Here is a 21649-nt window from a genome sequence, read left to right as displayed (position 1 = left end):
CCATCTCATGAACCATCTCGTCTCCTCATGAGCCATCCAGCCACCTCATGAACCATCCACCCATCTAATGAACCATCCCATCTACTCCAGAACCATCACACCATCTTGCTACTCGTGGACCAGTTTTGGATCAGGCGAGAGGGGTCCTGCGACGCAAGGTAGACAAGGATTCACATGTAATGTTGCACAGATTGGGCCGCCTTTTAGAGAGGGTTAGAGTAAAGCATTACTGTATTATTGTGGGCAGAACAGTCCATTACATTTTGCATTTTTTTTGTTTACACAGCGTTAATATATGTTTCCCAAAGGCATTTCTTGTCTTCATTCTAAGCTAATAAATAAGCAATAGACGTGTGCATCTGGTTCAGTGTCACAGGCCTAGTGAGAGTTTGCATATAATTGCATCTTGCTCTTTTGACCAATGTCCTGTGACTAACTCCTCTCCCAGCCTTGCACATTACCTGCAGCTCATATGACACCAGCCCCCACTCCCACACTTTACACTTACTCGTTGAAAGAATTTGTCCCTTTCCATTTATGCCAATTCTTCCTTCTGTAGCCAGTAAAAATTCTTAATAAATACAATTGAGAAGCTTTTGTTCGGCTAATCACTCCTGACTTACTACTCCCAGATTGTGCCACTGCACAATGGGTTGGTGGTTCAAAGAAAGCCCAATCAATGGACAGAATAACATTTTTGCAATATTTTACCTTCTTTGTTTTATGGAGACTAATAACTTACTATTGCTGAGTGGCTTTTATCAACTGTATTTCTCTGGTGAATCCCCTCTGTTGTGGTCATGAACCAACCAAGTTTGCAAATAAATCTTTAGGAGTAGAAGCAACATTCTGTAGAGTGTCCATATCACTCTAGCTCAATATGATTGTATCCAGTCCTGATTTGTTTACCTGAAGTCATTGTGTTCAGATGTGCTTGTCTAATTAGTTCAGTGGAAGCAAAACAAGACTACAAAATCCATAAAGTATTAGGTTAACCAAACAAGCCCTGGAGTAGAAAGAGTGTCCCGAATGACCTGGAGTGCTCATAGTCCTATAATATCAAGTCAGCTCCAAGCAATAACTCCATGAAACAAGGAATATCCATCCTTAAGGTGAGGTGAATCAAACCACAGTGTATGCACGCCTACGGAACCTCTCAGAATCCTTGGCTCCAAATCATATACAAGTTCATGTAAAACCACTAACTTCTGCAGAGCCTCTTGTAGGACCCTTATTAAGGCATCTTAAGGAAGAGAAACCGGGGCCTATCTTCTAAAGGGATGTGTGGGGTGTCACCCCTCCCTAATAAATGTATTCTCAGTTCTGTGGTCTGACCCAGTGCCTCCGTGTCGGGTTGAGGCAGTGTCTGTGGTGAGTTTAACTGAAAATGCTGCCCTCACTGCAAAGATGTCTGACACCTGGACAAGGGAAGCTTTCTGGTTTTTAAAATGTTACAACCCTCCACTAGTGTCATTGAAAGCCACTGATACCAGCTCTATACCGAGCTAATATATAAAAGACTTTTACATGTAAAGCTATACATTTACACTTCACCTAGCAAAATGTTTCTACCTGTTTATTTTATGCCTACCTACGTAGATCTAGTCTCTCCAACACAAGGGCCCAGTTCCATAAATGTATTTTTTTCTTCCGAAAACATACTTTTTTTTTTTTACAAAATACCTCCATTTACTCCTGCCAGGAATTCACCAAAGGTTTCCAGGCAGGCGTAAATAGTTTTACTTCTTCCACAAGTGTGGAGAAATCCACAGCAGTAAATCCCACGATAAGGGTGGGAAGTGGGCTGTCGAGTCATGGTTAGCCTCGTGGGTTTGGGAACGCCCATAAACATTTAGGTTTGCAGGTATTCCCACACACCCATCCAACTATTTCCCACCCTGGAAATGATCAGCAATTGACCCCACTCAAAGGTTGGAGTGACTTCCATTCCATGATGGAAAGAAGGACATAGTGCCCCCAGATTTGATGGGGGAGTTGGGAAAGGCCTTTCTCGATGGGGAAATGTTTTGTTTAAAAGGTTGTGCGATTAAACAGCAAGCTCCGTTCCCCCTATGCTTAATTCAATGGTATTTAGAATTCTGCACACTGGGAATAGGAGTCCAAGGGTGATTTGTTTAATGACATTCCTAGTAGTAGGCATAGAAACCTTCACCTGGTGCAGGTTTCAAGATATACTCCCGTCAATGTGTGTGAATTGCAAAAAAAAGAAGTACATTTGAATCCATAAGTGCGATTGCTTTTAAGAGAGCAGATTTACTATGTTCTTTGTGGACTTGCCCCAAAATGTTCACACATACTTTATGCTATAGGAAATGATGGGAGTGTGGGTGCAATATCAATGATTCTCTGTTCAGCGCTCTTCTGTTTACAAATACATGTAATGTAAAAGACAACTGTACATTAAATATTCTAGCAAATGTTGCAATACCATGTTGTTATTCCTCACCTCTATATCACAGTATTTTTTTTTGGTGGGGGGGTAAATACATTTCAACAGAGCCTCGCTCACACAACAGTTTTCACTGTACACATATCAAATTTGAGGTACTCCTGCCAACATAAAAGTGCTCTCTGCAACGTGCTTTGTTGCTCTTAGGAGACCACATTACATGAAATACATACTATCAAAATAAAATCAAACTTGAGAAGAGAAAGCGAGAAACGCGCACAAAAGCACACATATTAGTGCAGCACCTGCATTAACCCACCAAGCTATCTTACTAGCAGTAGAATATGTGACTTGCTGGTTATACACAGATCACTGTACCAGGTAGGCAACCACCTCTCATTTCGACTGGAGTCTACAACCTGGAGATGACACCCTCAGTGCTTAATTTGTAGGAAAAAAATAAGTGCCAGGGCTTTCATCAGGAGGCCACTCCCACTGCAGCTTGCAACACACATTGCCCCTGCCAGCGCTGTCAACAACAGTACCAAAACAACTACTAACCATCTCACTCCTACTAGTGTGACAATTTAGCCAATAGTCATTTTTTATGTATATTGATTTAATAAACAACTGTAGTTGTGCCATCTTTAAATTTGACAGATAATGCCACCATTTGGCAGACTATTACAAGCCCCGGTATTGACAATTAAGTGCCGGTTCTGACCACTGGAAACCATCGGCTCAAATTAAGCACTAGGCACCCTCTATAGCCATACCACTGCCCACTTGGGTTCACTGCAGTAGCTGTTGGGAAAGTCTAGCCCTACATCCCCGAATCTCACTGAATAAGATACGCCCCTGAAGAGAAGCTGCAAGTTCTCCATCTTTTATTCAGAATTAACTTCTCCATTTGCACTACATCATCTCCCTGCCACAAAGAATGACCTGCGAGCTAGTGGAAGTGTGCTATAATATCATAATATTATTTAAGGACTATCGGGCTGGGACAGTTTGTGAACTTTCGTGAGAACTCCTTATAATGTGTGCAGGACACCACTGTCTGTCTTGTCCAGGTCGCACTCAGCTCTGTACCGCAATACTCACCGTGTTTTGGAACACAATCTTCTGTGTGCCATTCCCTGGAATTCTTGCAGGCTGCCGTCGGGCTGAAAACACAGTTAAAACTCCAAACATCTTGAAACAAGCCTATCATTCTGTGGTGTAAAAAAAAACCTGTATCTTCTAATCAATGTGCATTATTTACTTTTTAAAGTGTATATTTAGTCATCAGGATGGTTTAGTAAGTTGAATGTTCTAAAATGAAATAATCCTCACATCATAAATTCAAATCCCAGCGAGGCCGACTCAGCCTTCCCCCTGCCTGTAGTTGGTACATTGAGTACAATTAAATTGATAAATAGTAACACTAATTCTTAACTGTGCTCAGAAATGGCAGAAGTATAGTATAAAACACTATCTATAAATCCAAACCCTTCCCTATTCCATCTCTCCACTATCCTTTCAATCCAAATAACAGACTAACATGTCCACCGCTCAAATTAATTTCATATTTCCCTAGACTAATTCACCATTAATCCTGTTTGTGTTCCGGAGTAGCGTGCTACCTACCAAAAATTGCTTCAAAACCTCATCAGGGGTAGCAAGCGCTATATAAATGCAAACCTTTCCCTCTTCTACCCCTCCACTATCATTCTCAATCCAATTAACAGACTAACATATCCACCACTCAAATTAATTTCATATTTAACTATACGAATTCACCACTAATTCTTTTGGTTTTTGTGAGTAGCGTGCAATTGACCAAAAAAGCGCTTTGACGCCTCATCAGGGGTAGTAAGCGCTGTATAGATGCAATACAATAAAATAAAATATAAAAAAGTAATGATAATAAAAGCATGTCTGTGCGCAATACCAGTGTGGAAAAAAAATATTGCAGTGGAATAACTATATAAATTGAAGAGTGCATCACAAAGGAAATGATTTGGCTGGTAATGATAGCACAGAGGTGGCTGGATGACTGGCCAGCGGCAGAGAATGCTGAAACAGGAGTGGGTAGATCAGGAAAATGGAGTCAAGAACGGGCAAACATGTATGAATAAATGAAGCAAGGGGGAAGGGCGGAGAATGACTGATATAGGAGAGAATAGAGCGGAGCAGACAAGACTACAAAGCTTGAAATTAAAACATAAATGCAGGTTCTCACTTTCCTAGAGTAGTTGTTTGCTCCCTTGAAGTGCAGTTACTCTCCCATTAAAATTATTGCACCCCTGTTTCGAAGTGCTGGTATTCTCCCATTAAAAGCACTTGCTACGAAGTGCTTGTACTCTCCCTTTAAAAGCATTAAACCCCTGCTACGAAGTGCTGGTACTCTTATTAAAAGCATTGAATCCTTGCTACGAAGTTCTGGTATTCTCCCATTAAAAGAATTGAACCCCTGCTCCGAAGTGCTGGTACTCTCCCATTAAAAGCATTGAACCCTTGCAACGAAGTGCTTGTACTCTCCCATTAAAAGCATTGAACCCCTGCTACGAAGTGCTGGTACTCTCCCATTAAAAGCATTGAACCCCTGCTCCGAAGTGCTGGTACTCTCCCATTAAAAGCATTGAACCCTGCCAGCGGGTATGCTTGTTTTATTACTTTTTTAGCATTCAAATGTGAGTTTCTGACCTATTGTCTTTGCCAGTTTTGTTCTTCTTGGACCAGCGAGAACCCATATTAAATGATCTCACAATAGATCTTTAATTCTCACTTAACAAAACTGAGATGTTGAGAAACGTTATTTTAATGAAAGCAACTCAGTAAAAACACAAGCCCTTCGTTTAAACTCTCCCTGTTTCCTGATTTTCAGATCTCCTGCTGCTGTTGGCACAGAATTCTAAAACCAGCACAAACTATCTAAGAAAGCTCCAGAGCTCACCATATATGCAATCAGGCGAGCACGCAAAAAATGCAGACTTGCACTGAAAAACTATACCAACTATAAACATGTCCAGTCAACTGAAAATCTTACTAACCATATGGACCCGCTGCACTCGGGAGAATGGCCTATAATTAATCCTTTGTCTTTACTGAACCCCTGTTCAAATCTGGCCAGTAAACTAATTCTAGAAGGCAATGTTCTCTATGCTGAAACAGATCTGTCAGACAGCATTTCAATCTCACCTTTTTTTGTATCAGAACTAAAAAAATAATATGCCTTTTGGACTTCAAAAATCAAATTAAACTTCTATAAATCCATGGTTCCATCCCACTGCCCTGACGAAGGCGCTCAAAACATGAACGAATGCCCAGACGTTGTGACTTCATTGCATAAATCAAGCAACGAAAACAAGTTAATTATTTGGTTTCAGACTAGACCAATCCTCTAGTTCTGCAAACACATGCTTAAGACCAACCTGAAAAATACATTTGGGTGGTGTTCATGCTTTAAAAACAAGTTATGTTTTTCACAGATATTACAAAATACTTCTGAATATACAAAAGTGTATATGTATATAAGAATAAGCATTCCGTGTCGTATATCTTATTCCTTGTTTAACATCGCAAAAAATGTACCTGCGTGTTTATGATCACGATTAGTTGACCGTATCTATTCGATAAAACAGTTTCTGTCGGGGCTCATTCTGAAAAAGGGGACTAGATGAAGTAAAGAGTCTCGGCGGGGACCCTCAACATTCTGTGATTCTGGGCAAATCACTTAATCTCCCCCTGACTACCAAAATGAATGTGTTCCTCTGTAACGTAACTGGTGCTCAAGTAAAGCGCTACCTTCGGGTCGAGTTCGCACCGTTAAAAAAAAAAACTCCCCATAAAACTAAAATTATAAGTGATCATAAATAACTAATTTGGGACCATGACTGAACTGTCTTCCCCTCAGAAGCGCTGAGTAATATAAATCCCAGTTTCCCGCCGGAATACAGGGTTGCCTTGCACACAATTCGTAGCCCTTTTCTTTGGCGCGAGGCACTCTGCATGCATTTGGCGAGTAAGAAGATTAAACAAAATGTCTGCCCGGCCCAAGTGACAGGCCGTGTTCGGAGCGTGAAAACTGCCCCCGTGGAAGCTGTTTAACGAGAACTAATTGGCCGTTGCTGAAGAGCAAATCGCCGGGGATTTGAATCTTGGGAGTGGCAGGTGTGCGAATTGATTTGTTGGGCACACACCAGGGCAGCCTCTGTGTCTGATCAGTGCGGCCGTAGCCAGATAACTTGCACTTAGCATCTTTGTATTTTTGTAGCTCTTCTGAGCTGTGAACGTGCTCATTGATGCAGAGCAGTGACGCCAGTCTTGCGGACGTCGTACTGTATTTCTTTGGTCTCAAGCTGCACCCGTTTTGTGGCGGCAGGGCCTTCCAAAAGAACCTAAACTCTTTAGTCAATAGTTAAAAACAAGGGTGTATCCCATGAATGAAGCCCTACAGCTACCAAGTAAATGGGCTTCTTGGCACTAAGGTGAGACTAGGGGATCAAATGACCGAGGGGAGAAACTCATGTGAGAAAAAATAAATTTTAATTTAATTTAAATTTTTTGTGGACTGTCAGCTGAGATGGAGTGTCCTGTAGTTCCAGGAGCAGCACATTCCACAGTTTGGCAGCCAGAAAGGCAAAAAAGTGGTCACCTCTAAGAACACCAGAGAACCTAGGCAGCTGAATAGGAAGTGCTTTGGAAAATATGTGGTGACGGCCAGGCTTTAAGGCGGAATACGTTTTTGAAGGTACAATGAAAAAGCGTTATCAAATGCACAGTGAGTCAAAATGAGAACTGTCAATTTGATTGACTAGTATAGAAAGCCAATAAATACAATTATTAAGGGGCTATTAAATGGATATACAGCACAGAATTTTGAGGATAAGTCTGGCAGACAGAATCTGAACCTTTTTTATCCAATTGGTTAAGTACTTCAGATGCCTATATAACTAGCATTGGCACAGTCTACTCTGGCAGTGATGAGGGCATGCACCACTGATTTATGGGTCGATTCAGGGAGCCTTTTCCTGAGTCCTTTGAGACAAGAAAAGCAGCATGCCAATACCGATGAAATGTATGTACTGAAGAAAACCGCAGTCAAATTGACACCCAGGTTTCTTACCACGTTCCTAGGTTTCTTACCACGTTGGCAGGAGTCAAACTAACATAATAAGCAGTGCAGCCTTAACGCATGGGCATAAACTGCCTGGGGCCCCACGAACATAGGGGCCCCCTTGCAGACAAGAATTTAACACAAATTTTCCATTAAACATTTTTATTCCTGTGAGTGGTTGTGTAGGCAGAGCCCAGTGCAGTGTTTTGCCTAGGGGTCTATAAGGCTGTTAAGATGGCCTTGATCACAGGTCTAGCAGAAGTGGGACCAGCTGCAGTTAGAGTTACCAAGGATGAGAATTTCGTTCCTATGTTCTTCTTTCCATGATATCTGATTGTTTTCTCACCCATTCTGAGCAGCGGGGCAGAATACCGCTGGACCATGTCAGTGCTCAGTACCCACTTCCAGCGCTCGTCTCATGCTCTTGTCCCTGCAAGGTGCTTCAGAGGCCTGCCTTGCTGAAAGGGTTCCAGCACAAAATTACTGACAGCTGCGTGTACTCCTTATCCTTAGAACTAGACAAGGAAATGTGTGTTTCCTGTTTTAATTAGAGGGGACTTTCACAAAGCAAGAAAAAACACGACTGAGCCCCAAAGGCATGCATCTGCTTTGAATTGAAATAAATACATTAAAAGTATCATGTGGGCATTTGTTTTTTATTTTTGCTTCGAAGACGCTGTGGACTTGGAACACGACCGATCTAAGACGCACATGCACGTAGAGCACGACCGATCTAAGACGCGTATGCTGTGGTGGGTCAGGAAGCAGAGTTCCTGCTAGTGAGACTGGGAGTAGAGTGGTTGGCTGAGTAGGAAAAGGAAGGACTTCAGACATCAGCACATACCCCCTTAAAAGGCTTATTTAAGGTCCATTACTAATAGTAACCTCACAAGAAAGAATGATCTGTAAAGCCTAAAGATTGCTATGGAACGAAAGTTTGTACGTGAACCGCTAGAGAGCAACTTACAATATTATGAACTCTGAAGAGGAAGAATCTGTTTAATAAATTTTCATTGGAATTTGGGCGACTGGTTACAAGAAATAGTTGCATAGAGCAACAAGTTGTGTGACTACTACTTGCTAATTTTGTAACTTTGAAGAACAACTTGTATTCTTATTCTATCCTTTTTCTCAATTCCTCCTTTAACGAGCATGTATTTATTTCTTTTATGGGTCTGCTATGGGGGGGGGGTCACAGCAGTTGAAATGGGGGGAGAGCGAGGAACTGCAGATAGGATATAGTAGTGGACCAGTAAAGTGCTGGAACAGTTTGGTGATATTTGTCACATTGGAACAGTCGAGTGTGAGAATAGGCTTATACTTCGTGGTTCTGTAGGGAGTTGTGCACGCCAGTGCCACCTTACGCAGGTCGAAGAGAATTTAACAGAATAACAGAGAATTATGGAATGGCCACTGCGAGTAACAAGGATGTTTTCTACTGAGGGTATCGAGTGATAGCAAACACATAAAGCAAAACTTGGGTTCCCTATGTTTTCCATCAGAACCCAGGAATGAAACAGGTCCCCTGATTCCCATTTACATTTTTACTTCAGTATTCTTTTCCTCTCAAATCCGCTCATTTTTTCTCTGCTCCTAAGACCATGGGTGTAGGAGTCGTGGGAGGAGCCCTGCACAACATGGCCTTGCCTCCCTCAGGCCCTTATCCCCTATTTTGCATATCTACGACCATCTGTCCCACAAATTTAAAAACATTATTGGCATCTTGGAAACCTCCAATACATACCTCAGCAACAGTGACCATTTTACCATTAGCTGAAAATGCCATACCTAGTTTCTTGTCACCCACTTCACCGCCCTCAACATTGCCATACACTACACAAAAAATACCTTTTATAGTATATGGTGTTCTGTCTCCCTTTGATCTACCAAGAACACAGAGATAGGGGAGAAGGCCAGTGAGATGGCAGGCTGTTATACAACTTTAAACCGCTTTGCTCCTATCTCTAAAGGTTTAACGGAGGAGTGGGAAGACCAGGGTAGCAAGCAGGGGCGGCTCATACATAGAAGCGTTGGGGTCTTGACCCCCATCTTGACCCCCATACTGCGAGCCATTACACCCCACACAGACACTATATCCCGATGCATGTGATTCCTGTAGGATAGGGGTGTGGCTACAGAGCAATGTGGCGAGGATTGACTAAGGCTTAGTTAATGAACTGCGCATGTCCAATTGGCCGTGTTTTTGCCATGACCAGCCTGCCATGCGCAGTTTTGGCTTCTTTAATCACCGCTACATGGGGGCTGCAAGAACTTCCACAGAGCCCCATCAGACTTCGACAGAGCATTGTGTTTCCCTGATCCAGGCAATCCTGGCACTGCTCTTATGCTCTTTGGTATTAAAAGCAGCATGACAGCAGTGCTTGGATTGGCTGGGATGCTGTTGCTCAGCATGCACATCTTTGCATGACAGCGCAAGTCTGGAAGATCAGCTCATCAAGATAAGGATATTTTTCTTTGTTTATTTATTTTAATAAAAGTTACATTTGTATTGCAAGGGTGATCTGTGCACATTCTATATAAATAAAGCGTACCTATAAATAGAATGTGCCTCAATCACCTCTGCAATACCATTTAAAGTGTGTCTGTACTTTAGAAACTTTTACGTGCTGCACGTGGCCAACCACTTCTAAAAGTCCCCAGACTCTACTGGTAGCAAGCTGTCCCCTTGATGTCATCGCAGTGGAAAAATATATTTTGTTTATTCACTGCTGTGACCTAAAAGGAATGAACTACCAGATTTTGAATCCGGTACCCACACCGATGACGCCCATGGATGACATTCTCATAGAATTATAGATGGAACATCTTATTTTTCCCAGAGTTGCCTATGAGGTCATTTGGAACACGGTTGTATATAGTCCTTGTTTTTTGTCAGCTACCACAACTGCAACCATATTTTGTGTCTGCTCTATTACCCCAGTATTGGAACTTTCATAGATTCTCATGCTTTGTATCATTCCCCGTCGTCGGAATGGGAGCCTCGGTAAATAAAAAACATATATATATATACATATCATAACCATAGAAACAAAAGAGAAAAATAGGCCTAGGCCTCATCTCATTTTGTAGTATATCACCCTCTTTGTGTAAAAGAGTCCAAACTTTTGCCAGGACCAATCAGCACAGCCTCACCCCCTGGAACCTTCCTGAGAGAGCTCAGAGCCTCAGATTTTTCTACCGCACGTTGTGCTAGGGAGTCTCCACTGAGCTCTGCTCAGTTTCTCTGAACTTTACTATTAGACATCTTTATTTGCCATCTTTTGTGACATTATGTCAGAAAAGGAGAAGAAAGCCTTATTCAGACCTTGTGCTTCTTGTGGGAAGAAGAGACTTTTTGTGGAAGATAAGCATGAAAACTGTATTTACTGCCTATACCCGGAACACAAGGCCACAGACTGCAAAATTTGTCGGACCTTCTCTACCAAAACCTTGAGAGACAGAGAGGGTCGGTTGCTGACGTGGCTGCAGAAGCTGAAGACCAGGACGGAGGTTCTCTCTTCGGATGAGGAGGATTCAATTTCTGGCACCTCCTCCAGGAGATCTAGGAAGAGGGGTAGGTCATCTCCCTCCACCTCTGCGGAACCCCCTGTCAAAGCCCCTCACGGGATCTCTGAAAGGTCTGAGGAGGCTGGTCCCATGAAATCTCCTCACGGAAGTGTAAAGGAGAGGCAGGGACGGGCTGCTGGTGTGGACGTAGCCCTTAGGGACAAGAAGGAGGTTGCAACATCTTCTCCTCCGTCCCAAAAGGAGAAACCTGTGAAGAAACATGCTGCAGGAACTCCTCAGACAGTTCCAGTGAAGAAACAGCGTCCGTCGACGCTGGCTAAAGCAGGTACGTCGACGACGATCTCCATAGTTAAGACTGTTTCCATGGGGTCGTCGACGGGACCGTCGACGATATCTACTTCATCGTCTACGACGGCTTCTTTCTCGTCTTCGACGGCGGTGTCGACGACGAAGACCACATCGACGACGACGAGTTCGTCGATGTTGATGACGACGAGTTCGTCGACGAGACCGTCGACGGTTGCCCCGTCGACGATGAAACATGCTCCGTCGACGAAGAAGAAGACTCCGTCGACGACGATTCCTGTATCGTCGACGACCTCATCGTCGACGACAATTCTCGCCCCGTCGACGACGGCTACCCTTCAGTCGACGATGTCATCGTCGAGTTCGTCGACGCATGGAATCCCTTTGACAACGACTCCGTCGACGGGACCGTCGACGACGAAGAATTCGGGATTTGCCATCCAGAGGTTAAAAATTACGCCGGACATGACTTCCCCTAGGCGGGTCACGCCTTTGCCACCATCCATGCTTCTCGATGAGTCGAAGGAGGAGGAAGAGGATGAGCAGTATGGGTACGCCTACAGCCCTTCAGACCTGAATGTGAAACAGCAGGACACGGATACTGAGGAGTTTTATGGTCCAGAGGTGCAGGAGGAGCGACAAAGCTTTTCACAGGAAGTACATCCCCGCTCTCTGAGGCAGGATATGATAGCCTTGCCAGTGGCTTTAGTGACGGATTTGCAAATGATGCTGCAAGACTATAAAGCTCGTTTTCCGTCACTCCCAGACGTCACACCGGTGCGCCCATCTACGTCTGTGGTACCGCGAGACATGGCAATGGACTTGCCACCTCTGCCTAAGGATATACCTCGTACCACTTCAACGGTGGTACCGTTAGTGGTTCCTCAGTCTTCATATTCGGAACCTGCCAATCAAGACACACAAGATTTGGATACAGATGATGACGATGAGGGGCATGTGATCCCCCTTACTGATCCAGGGGATCCGGATGGGGACCCTGATGACACTGGTATGCAGGATCCGGATGCTGTAGGCCGGGAGACAAATATATCGCCTCCAGCAGATATTGGTGGTTTCCATAATTTGATGGAGCGGGCATCCAAGAGGTTTGGTCTGCCCCTTACAGTGGAGCAGTCGGACTGTTTCCTATATGACTTTAAAGCACAATATAGAAAGTCGGTCAGATCAATTCCCATCATAGAACATGTCTGGGATGAGGGAATTAAGACGATGCAGAACCCAGCGACGGTCATCCCGGTTCTTCACCGGCTGGAGAAGAAATACATGGCCCCTGAGGGCAGTCCTGCATGTCTCCTAGGACAACCTAAGCCGGATTCCGTAATATCTCAGGCCGCGCAGAGCAAGTCAAAGAATCCGTCCACTCCGTTAACCACGCCTCCGGATAAAGAAGGCAGGAGGCTGGACAATGTGGGAAAAAGATTCTCCACCATGGCCAGCTTGTTGGTCCGTGCGGCTAATTCTTTGGCTATTCTAGGCAGGTACGACCGCCAGATGTGGCGCGACATGGAGCCGTTTATGGACCAGCTACCAGAGTCGAGTCAAGAGGAAGCCAAGCAGGTTCTCATGGAAGGGGAAAGATGCTCTTCGGAAGTCATTGACTGTGCGATGGACATAACCTCTACTGCTTTCAGGGCTTTGGCAGGGTCAGCGGTCTTGCGCCGTCAAGGCTGGTTGAAGGCGACCTGGTTTCGCCAGGAGGTCCAGAATAAGATCTTGGACCTTCCCTTTGACGGGGAGATGCTTTTTGGTAAGCATGTGGATGACGCCCTCCAAAGCATAAAGAAAGACACGGACACAGCTAAGTCCTTGGGGTCTTTGAATTATCGCAAGGTGCCATTCAGAGGAGCACGTGGTCGAGGGTTTTCTACTTACAGAGGAAACCAACGTCAGTATTCCACACAATCAGGACAGTCCTATAAAGGTCAATACTCCAGCCAACGCCAAGGTCATTCGGCGTCTTTCTCTCGTCAGTCCCAGAGAGGACGTCAGAATCGTCAGGGACGAGACAACGCCAAGAGGCAATAGCGGCCTCCTGGCTCTGGCTACTGTTCCTCCCCTACCAAGAACACCGGTTGGGGGCAGGATCTCTTTTTGTCTGGACAGCTGGGTTCTTTTAACATCGGACCGGTGGGTCTTAAATATTGTTCAGAGTGGCCATACGTTGGAGTTCCAAGATCTTCCCCCAACAAGAGCTCCGGACGCCCGTCCATCAAAACATCTCCGACTGTTGCATCTCGAAGCCCACCAACTTTTCATCAAGGGGGCGATAGAGCCCGTACCTCTTTCGCAAAGGGGCAACGGGTTTTATTTCAGGTTCTTCCTGGTTCGGAAGACGGAAGATACATGGCGTCCTATACTAGACCTAAGGGAGCTCAACACCTATCTCATCAAACTCTCTTTCAGGATGGTCACTCTCCAAGATATTCTATGGCTACTGAATCCGGGAGATTTTTTGGCGTCCCTGGATTTGGAGGATGCATACTTCCACGTTCCGATCCACCCAGCTCACAGGCAATATCTACGCTTCACAGTAGGCAAGAGCCATTTCCAGTTCAAGGTGCTTCCGTTTGGCCTTCGGTCGGCACCTCGGATATTCACGAAGATGCTGGCACCAGTCGCGGTCTTTCTAAGGAAGCAGTCCTTGAAGTGTTCCCATACTTGGACGACTGGCTCGTCAAGGCTCCGTCGTTCAAGGCAACTTCTCAGGCCGTGTCAACTTGCATACGGTTGTTCGCCCATTTGGGTCTTCAGCTCAACAGGTCCAAGTCGGTGCTGATACCCTCCAGGTCACGAAAGTTCCTTGGGGCTATTCTGGACACGAAACTATGCACGGCTTGTCCTTCGGAGGAGCGTCAACGCAAACTGACCGCCTCCGCTCGTCAAATGCTGCACAGGAGATATGTATCGGTTCGACGGTACAAGTCCTTACTCGGATCGATCTCATCCTGCATACCTTTAATACCGCATTGCAGGCTTCATATGCGTCCTCTGCAGGAGGAGTTGGACAAACAATGGCGCCAGGCAGAAGGGTCGTTCAACGACAAGGTGTGGATAACACCTGCTATGCGCAAAGCCTGCGAGTGGTGGCTGGTGAAGGAGAACATCGCAGGAGGATTAACGTTTCGGATTGCTCCTTCGCCTATGGTGGTGACCACAGATGCTTCCTTAGAAGGATGGGGAGCTGTACTCCAGGAGCTTCAGGTCAGCGGTCACTGGAGTCCAGCAGACAGACTACGCCACATCAATCTCTTGGAGCTGAGGGCCATTCACTTAGCCTTGCTGGCGTTCCTTCCCAGACTTCAGAATCGTGCAGTGCTGGTCCGGACAGACAACACGACGGCCATGCACTATATCAACAAGCAAGGGGGAACAAGGTCGCGGACTCTGTCCAAGGAAGCTCAGACGATCTGGGATTTTGCGATCTCTCACAAGATCACTCTGCAAGCCGAGCACCTAGCAGGGTGTCTCAACATCACAGCGGATGCTCTAAGTCGACAGACGGAAGTGACTCACGAGTGGGAGTTACATCAAGCCACGCTGGAGGCAGTGTTCGAGGGATGGGGTACTCCGACCATAGACCTCTTTGCGTCCCCGGAGAACGCCAAGTGCCGGTTTTACGCAAGCAAGGTTCCCCATCAAGGGTCTCTGGGGAATGCCCTTTGGATTGCTTGGTTCGGCGCATTTTGCTACGCCTTTCCTCCCATTCCCCTCATTCCTCGAGTTCTCAGGAAGGTCAGGGCGGAACCATGCAAGATGATTCTCATTGCTCCAGCATGGGCACGGCAGTTCTGGTTCACGGAACTCCTGCTTCTCTCCCAGGATCGCCCGATTCGCTTGCCACTGATTCCATCTCTGTTGTCGCGAGATCAGGGGCAGGTGCTCCATCCGGATCCGAAGTCACTTCACTTGACAGCGTGGCTCCTGAACACAGAGAATTCCGTCATCTGAATCTCTCCAGGGAGTGCAGGGATGTTTTATCTCAGGCGCGGGCGCCAAGCACTAATAAGACATACAGGGCAAAATGGAAGAGATTTTGTCTGTGGTGCCACAGGAATAAACTCCATCCTTATAAGTCCCGGCCACATCAGGTTTTGCCTTACATCCTGTCTCTGGCTAAATCGGGTCTGGCGCACTCTTCTGTCAAGGTACAGCTGGCTGCCATATCCCGTTTTCGACGGAAGACATCGGGGCCATCTCTATGGTCCGCAAGGATTGTTAAGCAGTTCCTTAAGGGGTTATTTCGGATGTATCCTCCGGTCCGACCACCCCCTCCTCTCTGGCAGCTTAACCTAGTACTGGCTCAACTGATGAAAGCGCCCTTTGAGCCAATTCACAAGGCGGACTTGAAGTTCCTGTCGTGGAAACTAGCCCTTCTCTTGGCATTAACTTCGGCTAGGAGGGTTAGTGAACTCCAGGCTCTCTCTATAGTGGAGCCTTTTCTGCAGTTCAAGAGGGATGTGCTGATTTTGAGAACCAACCCAAAATTCATCCCGAAGGTGCCTTCGGAGTTTCATCTGAATGAACCCTTAATTTTGAACTCTTTTTTTCCGCGTCCTTCCACCCAGGCGGAACGAACATTGCATTCTTTGGATGTCCAGAGATGTCTGAAATTCTATCTCGAGCGCACACGCTCTTTCAGGAAGTCTACACAGCTATTTATTGCTTACAGTGCACCACGGAGGGGTTTGCCGCTGGCTAAGAGTGGCATTTCCCGCTGGATTTCCAGTGCAATACAATACTGTCATCAGGCTGCGGGCAAACCTTTGGATAAAAGGGCCCGGGCTCATTCTACGAGAGCGATGGCGTCTTCAGTGGCTCTTTTTGCTGGAGTTGCGATCAAAGACATTTGCAGGGCAGCAACGTGGAGCAGTGTACACACCTTCACGAAGCACTACTGCCTGGAATCGGTGGGACGAGATGAAGCTGCTGTTGGTCAAGCAGTCCTCCGGAATCTTTTTCGATGAGAGGTGAGCTTTCCCTACAATCCCTCCATCCTGGTAAGCACATTTGGTTTCAGTAATGATTGTTTTTTCATGTACACTGAGGTGGTTTTGTAAAGCCATGTATTTTCCGAAATGTGCTTGTTGTGATTTACTGCTTGCTATTCTGATACAAAGCATGAGAATCTATGAAAGTTCCAATACTGGGGTAAGAAAACAAGTTACTTACCTGTAACTTTGGTTCCCCAGTATTGGTAACTTTCATAGATTCTCATGCGCCCACCCACCTCCCCGGGGAAAGCTCTGCCGGTATTACTGAGGTAGTGGCTGTTTGCACAACGGCTACGAAAATCTGAGGCTCTGAGCTCTCTCAGGAAGGTTCCAGGGGGTGAGGCTGTGCTGATTGGTCCTGGCAAAAGTTTGGACTCTTTTACACAAAGAGGGTGATATACTACAAAATGAGATGAGGCCTAGGCCCATTTTTCTCTTTTGTTTCTATGGTTATGATATATATATATATATATGTTTTTTATTTACCGAGGCTCCCATTCCGACGACGGGGAATGATACAAAGCATGAGAATCTATGAAAGTTACCAATACTGGGGAACCAAAGTTACAGGTAAGTAACTTGTTTTCATCCCACCACTGCTCCTTAGCTTGGCCCCATGGACCACCTGTGAAAGGACAGTCGGGTAGAAGAGCACACAAACTGCTCTTCCTCACCCTTGCCTTTCTCATGCTCTCCCCTACCCACTGAAACAACTAGCAGAGAAATCCTCGTCCTTCCTCTCTAACCCCTCTTTCTGCCTATCCCTCCCTTCTCTCTTAAAGCATTTGAAGGCTAAAATCATTGGTATCCTGCTCCTCTCTCCCCTTCCGTTGGTGAGTCACTGTGAAAACATGGAAAGGCTTCAAAGCTGCTGCTCCGTTTCCCACATTTTTGCGCTGCCCGAGTTTGCGGCTGCCCTGTGGACAGTGCATTCACTTTAATGCAGTGCAATTTCATGGTTAGCGTTGGGTGCACCTTTTGAAAAGTGCGCCCAGCGCTAACTAGGAAAATGAGGCGCTATAGGCAGTGCTTTAAATGTGCCAGTACTCGCCGGTACTGAGTACCAGCACTTTTTATTATTACCAAGCTGAGTACCGGCACTTCTCCACTGTCAAGGAGAGTACCGATACTCGGGTTCTGACTGTTAACGTGAGCACTGGACAAGTGTACGAGGGTCTGCTGAGTGACGGGTTTTTGGCAGCATGTTGGCCGTTGCCATCTGTCTGTATTATTTAGTTGTGGCAACTGGCAACCTGCCTGATGGAGCCTAAACGGCCAATTGGAGGCCTGCCACTGGGTCGTCTTGTTAGTGTTTGCCGTGGAGGAACGCAGGTACAAAGGGCCATTTTCACACATTGGCCTCCCAGTGGGGTCTGATTGTCTTTCTCCTCTCTCACTTGCCCCTGCAAATCCACCCCCACCCCGCCCGCCTGCTTGGAGATTGAGTCCATGATGGACGGGGATGAGGTGGTGGGCTCACTGGTGCCCAGGTGAGGTGGGAGGAGGTCAACTGACTTTTTCTTTGAAGGCCAGTATTGTTCTTCCCCTGACCTCGACCCTGCTGGGCTATGCATATGCTCGGGACCTTGCAGTGCTCACTGTCTGCCACTGCAAGCTCTCAGGACCTGGGGCCTTCTGCCTAGGGGAGAGGAGGGAAAATGGTGGTGAGTGAAGGTGAAGAGTGAGGGGGAAGGAGCAGAGGGTTTAAAGTACGGAAATATAGAGAGGCTGAAGGGGTAAGCGCAGATATAGATATGTAAGAGATCCAGACAGATTACAGAAAGAGGTAGAGAGGCGCAGAGAGGGCAGATTAGAAATAGAAAGAGTGATGGTAGCGAGAGTGATAGGATACAATAGGGGACAGAATTAGCTACAAACGGGTGAGAGGTGAGTATGGGAGGGATTGCGAGACCTGAGATGTGAAGACAGATAGTGTATGAAAAGAAATGCGAGGAATGCTTGTTTGTGTGTGTGCACTCTTGAATATATAAGGATTGCGCCAGATGCAAGCAAGTAGGAAAATTAGAATTATTATATTAAGAAGCTGTAAATATCACAAAACAAGGATACATGAACATTTGGCGTTTGGCCTTCATTTTGTGTAATGAGTTAACACATTTTGTTTAGATTGATAAATTTCTCACGTTTTGTTCTGTCCCACAACGTATGTAAGTGGCAGAGTCTCTCTCGCCCTAGAACACATTGATTATTAGCCTGAAAGGGCTAAAAAGTACTGTTGATGGCTTGGCACAGTCAGGGTTTTAGCTATTAATCTGCACATATGGAAAGTTTGAGACCACTATCCAGGAAATGCAAGGGCAAAATGAATACTCAATAGAAGTGTTTATGTATCATGTCTCGCTCTGCCTCTAACCCCGCCCACTAGCCACGCCCCTAGCTCAATTTAATGAGTACCTGCACTTATTTTTCCCCATTTAAAGCACTGGCTATAGGTAATACAACTCCTGATTAGCAGTCACTTCACTGTGATGTTTGGGCGGTCAGTGCTGTTTGGCTACATAAGGCACATACACCAACAACAGGACAGGAACACTGCTCCACACTTAATGGCAACACTTACGCCAGCCTCAGATAACTAGCCCACTTCCAGCATCTTCGTAACCCAGCCACGCTGTCCAATGCAGAGCTAGATCCTTTCTAGTGCTGCGTGATACTCCCATCGGTCACTTCCCACAGTTGTAACAGGAATGGCAGAGGAAAGATGTACAAAAACCACAGGGCTTAACCACCTGATCTAACAACCTAGTGAGGGACCTGCCGAGAAAGCTTTTACGCCGTTGATGAGCTAATACTTTGAGGGAAAAGAATGCAGAAAGCTGAACTGACCATGAGAGGTACATGAAGCAGGCTGGGTTGGTCAAGGATTTTGCAGCACAACAAGAAGAGACATTTTACAACCACTGTCTGTCGTGATCTCTGAAACATCAGGCCGTGATGATGCTGTCACGGACTGGCATTGTAGGTGTTTGTCTACATTGATGAATGGCATTTGTTTTGAGCTTAAGACAATAACAGAAGCAAAGTGCAAACTAATTTATGCAATTTTAATCCACACAGTGACAAGGTACTTCAATGACCTACCTCAGAAAGCTCAACAGAAAACTCAAAAACATCATCCAGCAAAGTAAACGAAAGGGCTAAAGAACAAGTCACAGTCAGGCCCGAGTCTCAATGTCAGAGCTTCAAAGACAAGACGTGGCAGATGCACGTTCACAAGTGAATACAAAACAAACTAGCGAGCAAAGTTCAGGCAAGCCAAGTCAGGACACCAGAGGCCATGCTAATAGATGCAGACAATACACCAGGCAGGAATACAGTTCACACCAGTACATTGAAAGATGAAACACGAAATAAGGGAGCACGGTCAGAGTAACTCATAGTTTAGTAAAAATATGGACGGTGGATGTGAGCAGAGTCAATATGGAAAACAAATTCAGGACACAAATGTAACCTACAGAAATGTGTCAGTGGCTCTGAATATCATATTCAGCGTGACATAGTTGATCTGAATTCTGAAAGGGTGTTGTTGAATTAAATTGTACTTACTGACAGCTAAAGGTAAAACAGATGCACTGCCAACATCCAACACTCATGCTTCATGTGCTCACAGGACATACAAGCCATCACATACAGAAAGACAGGTACACCTGAGCATGCAAACACTGCACTGTTTGATTTCTGTGGCACCAAATGCCCAATAGCTTTATTAGCAGCCGCGGTCCGTGGAGGTAACAGCGGTGGGGCGGGTGAGGAGGGATTTCGAGGAACGATGCAGAGGGAAAATTAATTCTTTATTTAATTTTCCCTCTGCATCGTCCCTCGAAATCCCCCCTCGCCCGGCCCCTCCGCTGTTACCTGCATGGACCGCGGCTGTTTATCAGGTGTCGACGTGTACGTAACTTAGCAATAATATTTTCTTTTTATTTCTGCCGATAATGTAATGCATTGACAAAAAGGATTGCTAAAGCCAATAGGCCTGCATTGGCAAAACTAAAAGGCAAGACTCTTGGCTTTGCCAATGCTGCTTTTTCGTAACTATTGTCCCTAAAACTGACACTCAAATTTCTCTTGAAGTGCTCTCTGGACCCATGAATGGCTCTTCAATTGTCTTCCAATAGGTTTCAATCAATGCTGTCAAAGTAGATCCCAGAGGGCTGAATTCTTGCCAGATTTTTGGGATAGCCCCATATGCTATATTCACTTATAATGATTTAAATAAAAATAATTCACCTAGCCGGAGGTAATCATGAAAACCTAAAATGGATCAAGCCCTCCTGGACCTATGCCGGCTACCCCTGTTTTAAATGTTTCAAAATTAATGTGTAATGGCCATGCTGCAAAGCTTATTGCTGAAGAAGGCGGATTTCCTTCTAGCCTTGGAAAGTAAGGTGCAGTGTGTTTGCCTTTATTTGAGAGCATACTGCTGCAAGACAGTGGTTGTTAGAGCTGAAAACAGAGGTATCTAAAGGAGTTTGAGGGCCCTGGGCCAAACGTATTTTGGGGCCCTTGTTCGGAAAAGCTTTGAATTTATGATCCAATTTCAGCTCTTTCATGCCCTCTATGGCAAGGCCACTGACAGCGCACAGGCATACTGGCGCTCCCTGATATTACTGCAAATAATCTTTGTGACACCCTCCCATTTCTCATATGTGAAGTCCTGATTTGATCTAAAAGAAACTTTTTTTGCGCTGTTGCATGAACCATAAACAAAACGTTTCTCTGCAAAATGTCATAGACTTTCACACATCACCCACATTAAAATAAATGAAAAGAAAATGGTATTTAAAACAATCTGTTTAATAATTATTCAAGGTCATGGGGCAAGATTCTGTGCAGAACACAGCTGTCTCTATTAAGGCCCCGCCTGAAAGGCTGGGGCCTTAGGCAGGAGCCCATTTTCCCATGTCTCTGGCTGAAAATGCAACAGATGACTCCATCAAGAGCAGTCACGAATTAACCAAGTAAGGCGCCATCGGCTTTAGCTCAGGTGACATGATCTCACTGGAAGACCTGGTTAGGCTGCATAAGCCCAGCCAACCCAATGGCAGCCAGAGGAGACTCCAGAATAAAGATGCTTTTAAAACTGTCCTGTCCACAGGCAGGAGGAGGGAATAAATCAATGAGCGTGGCCAGAATAAAGGCCGTTCTCATTGACGTTTTGCTCAATGTGTAATTTGGACACTTGACGGTGATATGAGGGAGCGAGCTCCTGCACATCTTGCAATGAACGGATATAGCCCCATACAAGAAAACCTACATTATTGTCCCTTG

General features: G+C 45.5%; 1 protein-coding gene across 3 annotated transcripts in view; it reads left to right on the top strand.

The window, feature by feature from the left end:
• The window catches only part of PRDM1 (PR/SET domain 1), a 346876-nt gene that overhangs the window by 171170 nt on the left and 154057 nt on the right, over positions 1-21649 (top strand). The window contains exon 1 of one of the 3 annotated variants that reach the window (XM_085611246.1): positions 15-158. The exons of the other annotated variants lie outside the window; for them this stretch is intronic. The gene's annotated coding sequence lies outside the window, so the exon portion shown is untranslated. Of the gene's footprint in view, positions 1-14; positions 159-21649 lie in introns of those variants that run through there. 3 annotated transcript variants of the gene reach the window in all.

This window comes from Triturus cristatus, chromosome 6 (genome assembly GCF_964204655.1).
Source record: "Triturus cristatus chromosome 6, aTriCri1.1, whole genome shotgun sequence".
NCBI classification, from domain to species: Eukaryota; Metazoa; Chordata; class Amphibia; order Caudata; family Salamandridae; genus Triturus; species Triturus cristatus.
The sequence above is the reverse complement of the archived record's forward strand: the minus strand, read 5'-3'. Positions and strand labels throughout refer to the sequence as shown.